Raw genomic sequence first — 16,251 nt, 5'->3', positions numbered from 1 at the left:
GTTCTTGGTGGCTACAGAAATGGAGCTGGCCTCACTCCTGGAGCTGGCTCCTCTAGGGAATGGTCTAGGTAATATTGGCAAAGTAGCATGGGGAAACTGGCACTGATTCCTGTGCTCTCCCCTACTGTCAATGCCCAGACTTTCCTTCTCCAGAGCTACCAGCCCAGCACTTTTCAACAGCACTAAAAAAAAACACACCTCTCATCATGCAGTCCCCTCCTCCCTGTTTTGAGCTATAATTGGTACCAGAAATGGAGGGGCGCGGGATATGAAAATGTCCCATACAATTGGCAGAAGCAATAAAGTCAGAAGGTTGTAAAATGTATGTTTCCCACTTCATTTTGTGTTACTGGATCCTCTTGCTAATCTCTAACCTCTTGCAAACGTGGTAGTAGAGTGTGCGTTCACCTTATACACTGCAAGGGAAATACATTGTTCATTAGACAGACCCCGTCATTTCAGTGGTGTTGCCCTCTGCTTTGCCGGCATATCAATCTTGACCTGCAGCACCCCTTGCTAATGAAAGTCTTCAGCCTAGGGTGACCAGACAGCAAGTGTGAAAAATCAGACCTTGGGGGGGGGGGTAATAGGAGCCTATATAAGAAAAAGACCCCAAAATCGGGACATCTGGTCATCCTACTTCAGCCCCATCACAGCTCCTCTCATTTTGTCTTTTTTGTCATTTTGTTTTATCCCCCCTAATGAGTGGGGGAGTTGGATCCTGCCCCTGGGGCTGGGAGGGCGCTGCACAGCAAGCCTGCCTGGCCTGGTGAAGAGGGGAGGTCCAGAGGGGGTGGGCATTGCAGAGAGAGCCTGCAGTCACAGATCTTGTCCTCCAGGGCGGGGCCCAATTCCCCATGCTGGTCCTTCATCAGTGGAACTGCAACCCCATGCACCAGGTTGCAAGCCACACACTCAAGTTTGGCCCTCCTCCACTCAGGGTATGTCTACACTACGAAAGTAGGTCGATTTTATAGAGTCAGTTGTGTATGTCCCCACTAAGTGCATTAAGTCGGCGGAGTGCGTCCTCACTACCGCGGCTAGCATCGATTTACAGAGCGGTGCACTGTGGTTAGCTATCCCACAGTTCCCGCAGTCTCCGCTGGCCCATTGGAATTCTGTGTTAAGCTCCCAATGCCTGATGGGGCAAAAACATTATCATGGGTGGTTTTGGGTACATGTCGTCAGTCGCCCCTCCCTCCATGAAAGCAATGGCAGACAATCGTTTTGTGCCTTTTTTCCTGGGTTACCCATGCAGACACCATACCACGGCAAGCATGGAGCCTGCTCAGCTCACCATCACCACTGCTGTTGTGAGCATTGTAAACACCTCGCGCATTATCCTGGAGTATATGCAGAACTGGGCTCAGAGATGCCAGCACAAGGAGGATTTTGATGAGGACATGGACACAGACGTTCCTGAAAGCACGGGCTGTGGCAATTGGGACATCATGGCGGCAGTGGTGCTGGTTGATACAGTGGAACGCAGATTCTGGGCCAGGCAAACAAGCACAGACTGGTAGGACCGCATAGTATTGCAAGTCTGGGATGATTCACAGTGTCTGCGAAACTTTCGCATGCATAAGGACACTTTCCTGGAACTCTGTGAGTTGCTTTCCCCCAGCCTGAAGCACAGTAATACCAAGATGAGAGCTGCCCTGACAGTTGAGAAGCGAGAGGTGATAGCCCTGTGGAAGCTTGCAACACCTGACTGCTATCGGTCAGTTGGGAATCAATTTAGAGTGGGCAAGTCTACTGTGGGGGCTGCTGTGATCCAAGTAGCCAATGCAATCATTGACGTTCTATTATCAAGGGTAGTGACTCTGGGAAATGTGCAGGCCATAGTGGATGGCTTTGCTGCAATGGGGCTCCCTAACTGTGGTGCATATCTCCATCTTGGCACCAGACCACCTTGCTAACCAGTACGTGAACCGCAAGGGGTACTTCTCAATGATGCTGCAAGCACTGGTGGATCACAAGGGATGTTTCACCGACCTCAACGTGGGATGGCCAGGAAAGGTGCATGACGTTCGCATATTTAGGAACTCCGGGCTGTTCGAGCAGCTGCAAGAAGGAACTTACTTCCCAGACCAGAAAATTACCGTTGGGGACGTTGAAATGCCAATAGTTATCCTTGGGGACCCAGCCTACCCCTTGCTTCCATGGCTCATGAAGCCATACACAGGCAGCCTGGACAGTAGTAAGGAGCAGTACAACTATAGGCTGAGCAACTGAAGAATGGTGGTAGAATGTGCCTTTGGACGTTTAAAAGCTCACTGGCGCTGTTTGCTGACTAGGTCAGACCTCAGCACAACCAACATTCCCAGTGTTGTTGCTGCTTGCTGTGTTCTCCATAATATCTGTGAGAGTATGGGGGAGATGTTTATGGCGGGGTGGGAGATTGAGGCAAATCGCCTGGCGTCCGATTTTGAGCAGCCAGACACCAGGGCGATTAGAAGAGCACAGCAAGGTGTGCGGCGCATCAGAGAGGCTTTGAAAACCAGTTTCATGACTGGCCAGGCTTTGGTGTGACAGTTGTATGTATTTCTCCTTGATGCAAACCCGCCCCCTTTGTTGATTTTAATTCCCTGTAAGATAACCACCCTCCCCCTTCAAAATAAAGTAACTATTGTTTTGAAAATATGCATTCTTTCTTTATTAATTAAATAAAAATGAAATAATGGACAAGATAACCAGGTGGGATGTGGGAGGAGGGAAGGACAAGGCCACATTGTTTATTGTAGCCAGACTAAAAATCAAACTGTTTGAATGACAGCCTTCTGTTGCTTTGGCCATCCTCTGGAGTGGAGTGGCTGGGTGCACGGAGCCTCCCCTGCGTTCTTGGGCATCTGGGTGAGGAGGCTATGGAACTTTGGGGAGGAGGGCATGCGGTTATACAGTGGACGCAGTGGAGGTCTGTGCTCTTGTTGGCTTTCCTGCAGCTCCAACAGACACTTCATCATGTCCGTTTGCTCCCCCATTAACCTCAGCATCGCGTCCTGTCTCCGCTCTTCGCGCTCACTTAATTCTTTTCTGGCCTCTGCCACTGAGTGCCTCCATGCATTAAACTGTGTCCTATCAGTGCGGGAGGACTGCATGAGCTCGGAAAACATGTCATTGGGAGTGCGGTTTTTTTGCCTTCTAATCTGCAATAACCTCAGGGACAGAGATGATAGGGGGAGCATAGAAACATTTGCATCTGGGGGGGAGGTAAAAAGGGAGAGTAAAATTTAAGATGATACATTTCTGAGAACAAAAGGGAGACTCTTTCACAGTGAATCAAGCAATTCACAGCAGACAGCACATGTGCTTTAGGTACAAGGTCGCATTTTGCCATTTATATTGAGTGTCTGCCGGTATGGTGACACATCACACATGGCTGGACAACAGAATTCGGTTTCCAGGCAGCCATGGTAAGCTTTTTGGAATGCGGGGTTGGCTTCTTACTCCTTCATAACATGTGGGAATATTTTCAAACTCTCCTTTCCCAGAGCAAGCAATGGGTTGAGTTTCACATTTAAAAGGAGGGGCTGTAGTTTTTGGGTGGATATGCAGCACACACCTACCCCCACCCTGTGGCTATTCTCTGGGATGATCATAGAATATCAGCGTTGGAAGTAGGGTGACCAGACGTCCCGATTTTATCAGGACTGTCCCGATATTTGCTTGTTTGTCCCGCGTCCCGACCAATGTGCGGTCGGGACACTGGACAAACAAGCAATTTTGCCCTCCCAGAAGGGCTCTTGCCCTCCCCACACCCTGACTCCGCCCCCTCCATCCCCCATTGGCTCCCTCCCCAAATCCCCGCCCTGCCCCGCCTCTTCCCAATGCATGTGGCACTCCTCCTCCCTTCCAGGCTTGCTGCTGTAATGGCAGGGCAAGCCTGGAGGGAGGGGGTGGTGGCCGGCTTCCAGTTCCTGGAGCTGGTGAGTAGGGGCACTGGGCAGGCAAGGGGGGCTGGCAGGGGGGCTGCTCCCCCAGGAGGTAGACGGGGGGGCTCCGGACCCCAGCAACGGCGGGGGAGAGCGGCTCGGGGCCGCACGAGTGGCCATGTAAAGTTTATCAGCTTGGACGGGACCCCGGCCGGCTCCCCGCCCCGCGCCAGCATGTTGCGCCGGCTGCCACAGGCCAGGTAAGGAGCCGAGTCACCCTCTCCCCCCTCATCCTGGCTCCTCAGCTGAGCCCCCCCGTCACCCTCCCGGGGGAGCAGCCCCCTTGCCAGCCCCCCTTGCCCGCCCAGTGTCCGTACTCACAAGCCGCAGGAACTGGAAGCCGGCCACCACCCCCTCCCTCCAGGCTTGCGCCGGCATTCCAGCAGCAAGCCTGGGAGGGAGGAGGAATGCCGCTCAACTGAGGAGCCGGGGGGAGGGGGGACTCGGTTCCTTATCTGGCCTGCGGCGGCCGACGTGACATGCTGAAACGGGGCGGGGACACTACCCCCCTACAGGGCAGGGCGAGGAGCCAGCCGGGGTCCCCCCCCCGCAGCCGATAAACTTTATGTGCCCACTCGCATGGCCCTGAGCCGCTCTCCCCCGCCACTGCCGGGGTCCGGAGCCCCACACCTCTCGCTCCAGCGGCTCCTTCCCCGTGGGGCAGCGGGACGTGCCGCATGTGCCCTGGGGGGGGGGAGGGGGCAGCAGCTACGGCGCAGCCGGCACCTGCAAAACAGCCTTTTTTTTTTTGCTCCGCCCCCCCCCACGTGTCCCGATATCCCCCATTTCCCTCCCCCCCTTGCGTCCCAATATTTCCCGTCAGTGATCTGGTCACCCTAGTTGGAAGGGACCTCAGGAGGTCATTTAGTCCAACCCCCTGCTCAAAGTAGGGCCAATCCCGAGACAGATTTTTGCCCCAGATTCCTAAATGCCCCTCTCAAAGACTGAGCTCACAACCCTGGGTTTAGCAGGCCAGTGCTCAAACCACTGAGCTATCCCTCCCTTTTAGGCAAGTGCAAACAGCCCAGCATGAATGGGGTCCTTTTACTGTTCCCTTACAAAAATTCCCCTATTTCAACCAGGTGACCATGAATGCTATCACTCTCCTGAGGCTGACACAGAAAGATATAGACCAAATGTTCCTTGAATGTGACCAAAACCCAGGACCATTCGCTGCCATACTTTGTGCTGCAATGATTCCAGAATACTTGCTACTGGCTTGGTGTGGTAAAGTGTCTTACCGTGGAGGATGAAATAAGGCAGCCCTCCCCAGAAACCTTCTGCAAAGGCTTTCAGAGTACCTCCAGGAGAGCTTCATGGAAATGTCCCTGGAGGATTCCTGCTCCAGCCCCAGACATGTGAACAGACTTTTCCAGTAGCTGTACTGGCCGCGAATGCATCCCAATTCTTCAGGGCAAATTAGACATTAAACACTATTGCTTTTAAACCCTGTACTGTAGTTACAAATGTGCACTCATCAGAGATGCCTTCTCCGGCTTCAGGGTTGGGGATCCCGCCTTGGGAGGGTATTGGCTCCAGGGTGATGAAAAGGTCCTGGCTGCCAGGGAGAACGGATTCACCGCTTGCCTGCTGCGCATTCTCCTCCTCCTCTTCCTCATCCACAAAATCCTCCTCCCTGTTGCATGAGACTCCCCCCTTGCAGGTATCCATGGACAGTGGTGGGGTAGTGGTAGGGTCCCCCCCTAGAATGCCATGCAGCTGATCATAGAAGCGGCACGTATGGGGCTCTGACCCAGAATGACTGTTTGCCTCTTTTGTCTTTTCGTAGGCTTAGCTGAGCTCCTTAACTTTCACGTGGCACTGCTGTGTGTCCCTGTTGTAGCCTCTGTCCAACATGCCCTGTGAGATTTTGGCATATATATTAGCATTTCTTCTTTTTGATCAGAGTTCAACCTGCACAGATGCTTCTACCCATACAGCAATCAGATCCAGTGTCTCCCTTTCGGTCCATGCTGGAGCTCGTTTGCAATTCTGGGAGGACTGCATGGTCACCTCTGCTGCTGAGCTCGCCACGCTAAGTTCCTGGGGTTTTTCCTGTGTATCTGGCTAGTGCATCAGAGTTTAAAGTGCTGTCCAGAGCGGTCACAATGGAGCACTCTGGGATAGCTCCCGGAGGCCAATACCATCGATTTGTGTCCACACTATCCCAAATTCGACTCAGCAAGGTCAATTTTAGCACTACTCCCCTCGCCGGGGAGGAGTACAGAAGTCGATTTTAAGAGCTCTTTAGGTCGATGGAATAGGGTTGGTTGTGTGGACGCAGTCATTTTTAAATTGACCTAATGTGGCTAAATTCGACCTAACCCCGTAGTGTAGACCAGGCCTCAGTCATGACGGTTGGGCCAAATCTGAGCAGTGCTTCATTTTATACATTCTTTTTCGTTTTATTTTGTGTTATTTTGGATTTGCAAAAAACACTGATCTCTACTTATGCCTCCTTAGTCCTCTGAACAGTGGTATTAGAACTAGAGATTCACTGGCGATTCCAAAAAATCAGGGATGGAGGAGAATTGTTGTGGTTTGAACCAAAAAACAAATTTTTCAACATTTTCAGTGAATCAAATGTCAAAAACATTTTCTCTCAGGTCAACTAAAATATTTTGTTTCAATTTTTAACATTTAAAATTTTATTTTTAACAGAAATTTATAAACAAAAAGTTGTTCTGAATTTGAAAAACTGAAACATCCCATTCTAAAAATGTCCAAAGGAAATGTTTCAATTTTTTCATAATTTTTCCCAGGTTTTTCCGAACAAAATAATTCAGCAAAATCTACATGAATTCTTGAAATGCTTAAATGTTTTGATGTCACCCAATCTGCATTTTTCACTGAATAAAAGTTTCAGTCCAAAAATGTCACCCAACCATGATTAGAAACATTAATAATCTGGACTTAAATGCTTAAGACATTATGAAAATACTGTTTTTATTTTATAGCTCTCTCCTGCCAAAACTGACGTGAGATGGAACTAGTAGAAGGTTCTAGCCTACTGAGGTTCTTATACTGTGCTCATTGCCACATTGTTACATTATCTCTTCTAGTTCCAGAATATGGGTATGTGGTGTTTTCACATCTACATTACTGTGTGCAGCATTAGTGGTGTAGTATTTTTATAAGGAGCAGATGGGCTGCCTATCTCAATAAAAGAGCGTAGAAGTTAACATGATAGAAAAAGGTCAGTGTAAACAATTGGCACCTCTTCTCCCCTAGGAAAACGGAACAATCCAATGCCGTTGCTAAACAACTGGTGCGTGAGTTCACATGAATCCTGGTCATCTCAGATTTACCTAGTCTTTATTTTATACTAGATAATGCTAGATGACATGTTTTCTCACGAAAAAAAATATTCCTTTTCTAGACTTAAAGTATCTGGCATACAGAACCCTATGAAAATTTTGCTTAGAGGTAATTCTTCCTAGTTTTATCATAGTCTTTCTGTATTTTGGTTTTTTTCTCCCCCCTTTAAGTAACTAGAACTACGTGAATGAAACCAGGATTTTGATAGCTTAAGTCATCTGCTTCTGTGGCTTATGAATAGGGTGACCAGACAGCAAATGTGAAAAATCAGGACAGAGGGTGGGGGGTAATAGGCGCCTATATAAGAAAAAGACCCCAAAATCGGGACTGTCCCTATAAAATCGGGACATCTGGTCACCCTACTTATGAATGAGGCAATGGTCGTCAGGACTCCATAGTTAAGGCTAAGTGTCAACACTAATTCTAAGCCCTCCTTTCTTCCCCACCCCTCTCACTTTAGATTGAAATAACTGATTCATTAGCAAACCAAGATGCTTAGAAAGAGGTGTGATGGATCTGCAAAGCAGGGCACCACAACTGCCATGAGCCCCCTCCTCACTATACAGTCCTTTCTCTTGGCTAAGCAGGTACTACATTTCCCATCAGCCCCCTTCGCATTGCACTCCCTGCCTCTGGCCAGGTCAGGGGGAAGGTCCTGCGCGGAGGTGGCTGGGCTCTGGTTTGGGAACGAGAGCTGGATGCTCCAGCTGGGGCAGATCTGTGTGGGACTTCTGGGGGAGCAGTTGCAGTTGGGAACAGAAACAGTGGAGAGGGCCCCCAATAAGAGACACTAACTGAGCCTGGCTTGGGAACCCTCAAAGGCTTATTTACTGGGACAGAGAGTGGTCTGGAGCAGGCACCCCGACAGTAGCCCTCCAGACCCCTGGCTCTTGACTGGATTGCTCCAGGGACCCAAACAGAAACCTGTTGCTCACTTAGCCTCTGTCCCTAGGCTTTGTGAGGCCTTCCCCTTTCCTGCCAGCCCCAGTACAAACCTCTCCCTGATACATATGTCTGAGTGGTCACTGGGACCCAACAGGGCTAGCGTGGCAGGGCCTAGCTGCTGCAGTACCTCCAGTCCTTGCCTCTGAGATGCAGTACATCAGGCAGGCTACTGGCACCCCAGGGCTTGGGGTACCGAGTAACCCCAGTAATGACAAACAAAAATCTGGGAAGTGCTAGATGTTTATTTGCTACTTGAGCAAGCGTAATTCTTCTGTTAAAATATCTCTCAGTGCTTTACTCCTTCTTAGCCTGAATGTGGGTGGCTTGGTGGAGCTCCAGATTTCACTTCCAGGCCTCAGGAATGAGGGAGTTTTAGTTCACAGAGCATGTTGTAGGAAAGGCGAGTTGAGGAACTGTCACCCTATCAGACTACAGTCGTGAGGCTGGGTTGGAATAAGAACCAGTCCACAGCAGGCCACAGGGGCAGGAGGGGCTAGCGTCCCTGCAGTGGAAAGAGTGTGGGGGCTCCACCCCCATGTAAATTTGTGCACACCTATGGGTAGGTGGAGGCCAGAGGTGAGATTGGGGCCCAGAGAGGCTGCAGTGTCTGCCTTGGGGCCTGGGATTGGGCTCGGGAGCAGGGAGTGGGAGCCAGAGGGGCTGGAAAGGAGCAGGGAGAAAACCCCTGGGATTTGCTTCATCTCAGTACCTCCCCTCACTCCCCTGCTTATCTCTCTGTCCCCCACCATTCTCTGGGAACTTCCACCCCTCCTGGCAGGGAGGCAAGAAATTGTGACTCTGAGAGACAGACCTGGGTCCAGGCTTCCAGCCTGCTCCATCGGGGCAGCGTGTTGGAGCCTCGGCACTGCTCAGCTATGCTGGCTGATATGTTGAGGGGATGGAGACAGAGCCAAGACTCGCTCAGTTCCCATCCACCAGAGTGGGAGCAGTAGCCTAGGCACTTCAGTGGGATTCCCCAGCTGCTTAAAGCTGAACACATGCTGAAATACCTTGCCTCTACCTCTGACAATGCCTCAGCTTCCCTCCGTGCAAGAGTGAGCAGGGATTTCCTGCTCAAGCTCTAAAGCGAAGGCTGAGGGAAGGAAGTCAAGGCTGGATTGCTCGTCTCTGGCCTCAAGGGGGTGACTTGTGTCAATGCTTACAAGAGCTGGGTGAGAAATTACTTTTTCATCCATGAAAAATGTCAATCAAAACGACTTTTTTATTATTGACTTTTTTCTTAGAAATTTTTCAATTTTTTTTATCAAAACCCCCAAAACTGGGGTGGGGGGAGCAATCAAATTTTCATCATCAAAAAGTGAAACTTTATTGTTTACAAAGCCCCCAAATGTTCAGGAAATGCCATGTTCTCAAAATGCCATTTTCCATTGAAAAAACATTACAGCAGGAAATGTTTGACCAGCCCTAATGCTTAATAATGTGGGTCAAGTTTGTATAGCCTCACTTTGTAGCCTCTCTACTGTCTCCTTATCCTATAGTGCTCCCTGTTGTCCTACCCAACACACCAACTCTCCCCTGGCCTCCTGCTGCTGATGTTCTTAGAATTGATTTCTCTGTAGTGCTGGTTGTTTGTTCTCCAAATTTCTGGTTCTGTCTGCTGGCCTCTGAACTACCAGATGGACTATGGCTACCTTATTTTCTTTTTATATCCTTTCTGCTGCAATCATTCTGGTCTTTCCTGGCATTCTGTCTGACCAAGTCAGCAGATTCATCTCCATGCGCACCTCTTAATCATTCACTCTGTATTCAAGCCTCAGCAGTGGTTGCACATCACTGTTCTCAGAGCTCCTGCAACAGAGAACACAATGGAAATGTACCAAGCAAACATTCAGACATTCATTACTCACCAACACTCCCACACTGGGTTTCCACTCAGGGTAAACTCCTTTTTCAAATGGATTTCCTCTGCTTTTGTCTCACTGGGCCTGGCTTCTCAGCTCCAAGCTGAAGTACTGACTTAACGGGATTTGTCTTGACATAGCCAGGGTTGTTTCCAGCCAATTAAAAATATGATAATAGGAAGAGGGAAAAGAACCATGGCGATTCCTTTGCTGGAGGGGTTTGTTGTCACTCGTTGCTCTGCACTGTGCGGAAGGGATTAAAAATGCATACGGGAGGTCTGTGTCAGATTTACCGTGCCATGCTCCTGGGGGCAGGGAGACAAATAATTCATTACCGGTGAGGACGGAAGGATTACTTCAGTTATTTGCTTATTGACTTTTACTATCTTTCTTACATGCACGCACAGACCAGCGCATGCTGCTATTTAGTACCCCTCCAGCTGCGGCTGAATGAAATCTGGGATGGGTCAAAAGGACAGTGTCCCGAACAACTTGGGGGCAGTGAGAAAGGATGGGGCACTAGCCTAGGTCTTGGGAGACCCACGTTTCTTGCTGCTCCACCCACTCCCTGTGCAATGTGGGGCAAGTCGCTGAGTCAGTTCCCCATCTGTGCAATGGGGAGAAGAGCTCTGCCCTGCCAGGGTTGGGCAGACACATTAAAGATTGTGTGGTGCCCAGATACTGTGGTGATGGCGGATCAGACCAGTACCACAAATAGATAAAGAGCAAAAAGTTTGCTCTCCTCGCAGGCGTGATGCAAATGGTCTCTTCTGCCGCGTACCAGCTGTGTTCTTTCCTGGATTGTAACCAGGTGTGGTCATGCCAGTCATTGTAGAGCTGTGCCTGGGGGTCCTGTGTGTGTCAGTAGATACAGAGAGAGAGAGCAGAGCAGTGGGAGAGCTAGCACGCTCCAGCCTCATGCCAGCAAATAACATTACAGAAATCAAAGGTAACGAGACGAAAGGTTGAAAATAGCTTGGGGACCTGCTCCCTTTCCCCACTCCTAGAACTCTGGACTGGTGCTGGGAGTAGACCCCCAGACATGGCAGACTTGTCACAGTGGACAAGACTCTCTTGGGAACAGAACGACTCTCCCATCCATCCTATCTTCCCTCCTTTCTTGTCATCCTCTCTGCCATATCATTGTGCCTCCTGTTCTCCCCTTCCATTTCCTTCTCTCTCCTCATCACCTCTACTGATTTGTCCTCCTCTTCCTCTTCCTTAGACCGTGAGCTTTTTGGGACAAAGATGGCCTCTCACTGTGTATCCAGCACCTAGAACAACATGGCTGTGGTCTCTCCTTTAACATAGGGAGCCGTGAAGGTGGTAAAGGGTTACACCGGTGAGCCAGGAAGACGCAATCTTAACTCATTTTGAATGGTGTTGTTTTTAAAAGGCAGCCTGAACTTGTAATATCAGCACTTACTGAATTAATTTGCTGTGTAGCACAAGGAATGCTCAAAGTTCTTTTCGTGAATTCTAGTTTTGAGAAAAATCAAGAAAGTAATTACTTGGCTCAGTCATTAATTACTCACTACTGGACATTTTGGAACGTGTAGAATGAAAAGCCTGAGGCAGCTATTAAGAGCAGCTCTAATGCTATTGATCTATTTGTGTTTATCGTGAAATTTCTTTGCTTTTATGACATTTTATTGAACTGGCGGGGCCAGGTGTGTGGCCCAGGAACTGCAATACATCCTCTCTCTCCTTCAGAGCCAGGCTTTCCACACTGCCCAGTGCTCTGCCCGCAACCAGTGTGTTTAAAAGAGGAAATCTTCCTCTAGCTCCAAATTTGCCCATTCTCCCATGGAATCCAAGCACCGGACCTTTTGTGAAGGTTCAGAAAAGTCTGGTGAAAGTCCCTATATCTCCCTTCCAGGTTGGCTTTTTGACTCCTATGCTCTCCTATCATCCAGTGTTCCTTCTTTCTGTCAGTAACAACTCTCGGAGGAGGTGAGGGAGGTGGCGAGATGGCTCCCACTTCACCAGTCTAACTAGGATTTGTTTTCTAGTGGCAACAGCCCATTACCCCAGTCAGACCCACTCGGGTCATAATTGAATCCATTTCTATGGCCCTATCGGCACAGGACTCTTTGCAGGTGCCCACAGCTCTGGAACAGTCACATTAACAGGAGCTATGGGACATACGGGGACTACTATTCCAATGGCTCCCTCAGAATGCCTCAATACCTCATTGTACTCTTTGGCCTGCAGTCCAGAGTCCTGTACATATTTCAAATATAAATAAGGCTGGAGGAAAGTAGCAGGTTAGCTGGACCCTCCCCAAAAAGATAACACAGCAGATAGAGTGAACTGAGGCCTGTTTGGGGGAAGGGGATTTGTGTGAGATGGCGGATCCCGATAATTTATTATCTATATAAGGGTAGTGCTTCGAGGCCCCAGCTGAGAGCAGGGCCCCATTGTTTTAGGGATGAAGATACATCTTGTAAGAGACAGATCCTGCCCTGAAGAATTTACAGTCTCAATAGTCAGGGCATCCAGAGGGAGGGAGGGGAAACTGAAGTACAAAAAGGTGACATGACTTGCCCAACGTCACACAACAGGTCAGTGTCAGAGGAGGGAATAGTACCCATGTCTCCTAGCAACTCGTTCAGTAACTTTCTAGGACACTTTGCCTCTCTGATCATTTTTGAGTAAGTGTTCATACTTTTGTCAAATATCTGAATGGAAATGACTCTCTAGATATTCTGAGTCTCACCCGCTGTTACCTGCAACTTACCCACAACTGCCTTTTCTATTACATCACTCTCTTCTGTTAGTTCACACCAATGCTCACAGACAGTGCCCACAGACAGCGATTGTTCCCTGGAGTTAGACACTGTGCACTGGGAATGAGATTAGCTGCCGAGGAACCAGCAGGCACAAGAAAACCAGTAAAAGCAGCTCTGCTTGGTAGTATATGCTGTGCTATGCATCATTGCTCTACATAGGCCATGAGAATCCCTCTCCGACTTCCTTGTGATTCTGGATGCAGTAGTGCTGGTTGTGGCCCCATCATCATAAGAGAGCATGGTGTGCCGGCAACAGCAGCAGAGTGCTAAACCAGAAGACTTGGGCATGATCCTGCTGACATCATCAATGGCACAAGAAAGGAATAAACCAAAGGCAGCCATGTTGGCTTTCAGTGCTCTGGACAGCCAGCAGAACCCTGTGCTTAGCTTGGAAAACTCTGCCACCAGAGCCGGCTCCAGGCACCAGCCCACCAAGCATGTGCTTGGGGTGGCGCCTGGAGGGGGGCGGCACGGCGGGGTGCTCCGGCCCGAGAGCGGGGCCACGACTGGGCTCGCCGCCCTCCCCCCGGCTCTCCGGCCAGTCGGGGAGAGCGGGGCCCCGGCCAGGCTCGCCGCCCTCGCCCCGGCACTCTGGCCGCTGGGGAGAGCGGAGAGCCCCGGCCAGGCTCTCCGCCCTCCTCCCGGTGCTCTGGCCGGCGGAGGCTCTCCGCCCTGCTCCCGGCGCTCTGGTCACCGGGGGCTCTCCGCCCTCCCCCCGGCGCTCTGGCCGGTCGGGGATTGTGGGCCCGCGGCCAGGTTCGGCACCCTCCCCTGCTGCGCTGGGGGGTGGGGAGGGGGTGGGGTGGCGGATGGCTTTTTTGCCTAGGGCGTCAAAAAAGCCAGAGCCGGCCCTGTCTGCCACGGATTAAAAAGAAATGGAAAATAACAAACACCGTGTCCCCCGTGACATTAGCCTAGCTTCAGTCAGGATTCATCTTTGCCAGTTCCCCTCATTCTGCTGCCTGTGCAAGCAGTGCTCATGCCAGCAAGTGAGCTCAGATGTGACTGGTCGCCGGTAGTTCAGGGGGTCAAATGACACCATCTTCCTCCTGCACTCTGACAACCCAGGAAAAAGAAAACACATTTAATGGGGTATAACGGACACAGCTGTTTGATAAGCCTCCGCCCCTGCCCCCCCGTTTCTGTCCTCTGCCCGCTCCCATCATAGCTTGCAAGCAAAATGCTAGCACTCACTTCTCAACCACGATGCTGGATGGGAAAGGTGGTCTTTAGATCATGATAATACAGTTACAGCTGAGGTTCAAATCAAACTCCCCTGTGCTCCTGCAAAGACAGGTTTGGTCACACCTTCCCTGCTCCCTGCTTAGTCACGCACCTTAGGTTTTATGCAGAGCAGCTGTACTAGAAAGACAAAGAGTGGAAGTGATTTGTACAAGTATCTATTCAGCATCTGGCCTGATCCTGTCCTTCCTTCATCGGGTTTAATCAGAAACCAGCGAAGATGTTGAATTTACTCTGCTCACCAGGATGCAGCATTTACATGGTTGGGCATGGAGTTGTAGCACAAAAAAGTGGTCTGGAAGGGAGGAATGCATTGGAAGAGAGAGCCAGAGTGCAAGAATCTCCATTGCACAAATAATGGGAGGTCCGGAACTTGGTCAGGTTTCAGAAGGGGCCTAGACTGGTGAGGGACAGAGCTGGCTGTAAAAGGCCAACTGTTTTTTTTTCCCTTTTTTTCTTTTTGGTGGGAAATTTTGGAAAATGTTCATTCCCCCCCAAAAAAAAATTTTCATGAAAATTGTTACATTTTTCAATGAAAAACAGAAATCAGAGCCCAATTCTTCTGTTGTTGTTTCTCCCAGATTTATGGTTTCCGGAAGAAATTGTGTTTTGCTCTAAGAAACAGAAAAGTTTGATTAAAACAAACAATCCTGTGACAGTCTTCTCCCTCTGAGCTGTTTCTTTATGCTGTTGCCCTGCCTTCTTGCTCTCACAAGGCATGTCTATGCTGCAACAAAAACCCCACGGCACAGAGACTCAGAGCCTGGGTCAGTTGACTTGGGCTCGTGGGGCTCAGGTTGCAGCGCTACAAATAGCGATGTAGATGTTCAGGCTTGGGTGCCCGGGATCTGGGACCCTCCCCCCCTTGTGGGGTCTCTGAGCCCAGGCTCCTGCCTGAGCCCGAGTGTCTACACCACAGTTTTTAGCCCCAGAACCTGAGCCAGCTGTCCTGGGCCAGCCATGGTCATGCTGCTGGTGTTTTATCACAGTGTAAACATACCTTTAGAGTCTGTTGGTCCAGGAGAGATTTGGCATTGCTGTTGCTGCCCCAGCACCCACGCTGCTTGACGAACACTTGAAAGGGCCAGCTCCTCAGCTAGCGTCAATCATCCGGCAGTGGCCCCAGACCGGTTTGCACCAGCTGAAGATCTAGCCCTTTGTGTTGACTTCCAAGCCACAACTCTCACTAAAAGACATGTTGGGCCCCATGCAGGAATCACTGTGATGAAGTTCTATGGCTTGTGTTTATGCAGGAGGTCAGACTAGATGATCAGAATGGCTCCTTCTTGCCATCTATGAATTCATTCACAGCAATATAAACCTGCCTTGTATTTAACTGCAGCCTGCCAATGGCTAGTTATGTTCTATTAAAAAATCAACAAATGAGCAACAAAACCAATAGCTCAAGCAGGCTTCCCTTTCCCATTAGACATGCACATCAAACCACAGGAAACACGCCAAAGGGCAGCATTAACAGTGCGAGAACCAAATCAAAGCTGCAGATTAGCCCCACTCAGAACACTAGATTCCGTGCTCATCTCCCATCTGCAGCCTGGGGCCTGAATGGTGAATCTGGCTGTGCTCCACGGAGTGCAGAACCCATGAGGTGGTGACCATGCCTTTATACCGCATTTTTTTGTTCCTCTGGGTCGGCCCCAGTACTGCTTGGAACATGCCAGGAGATTCTCTAAGATTGTGCCCGAGTACTACAGCTCTGGGGGCTGGTCCCGTAACTGGGCACTGTCATGGCATGATTGTGCCATGGGAGTCACATGGAGCCAGTCACCTCAGGGATTTCCCTACAACAGGCAAGCTGTGGTGGCTTTCTGGCCCCTTTGCACCACTAGGGCAGGGGCAGTTGCCTGTTGGGAGCTGCTCACCTGAACTCTGGCTTTCTGGATTGGAGGGTGACACACCACCCAAGGAAGCTGTCCATGCATTTTGAAAACATGGAAAATACTAAAATTCCTTGGAAGGAAAACGTCCAGCGAACCCCCTCAGAAAAGTGTGGAGCGACGTGGGCACACCCACACCTGGCAATGCTCTTCAGTGCAGATACCTGATGGCCAGGCCCAGAGCCAGCAGGCCAGAGTGAGAGGAGGCGCACACTGGCATCCCTCTGCCATCGTTCTGCCTGGGGCTGTATGCGGGCACAGCCTG

This window comes from Chrysemys picta, chromosome 9 (assembly GCF_011386835.1).
Source record: "Chrysemys picta bellii isolate R12L10 chromosome 9, ASM1138683v2, whole genome shotgun sequence".
Classification (NCBI taxonomy): Eukaryota; Metazoa; Chordata; order Testudines; family Emydidae; genus Chrysemys; species Chrysemys picta.
The sequence above is the reverse complement of the archived record's forward strand: the minus strand, read 5'-3'. Positions refer to the sequence as shown.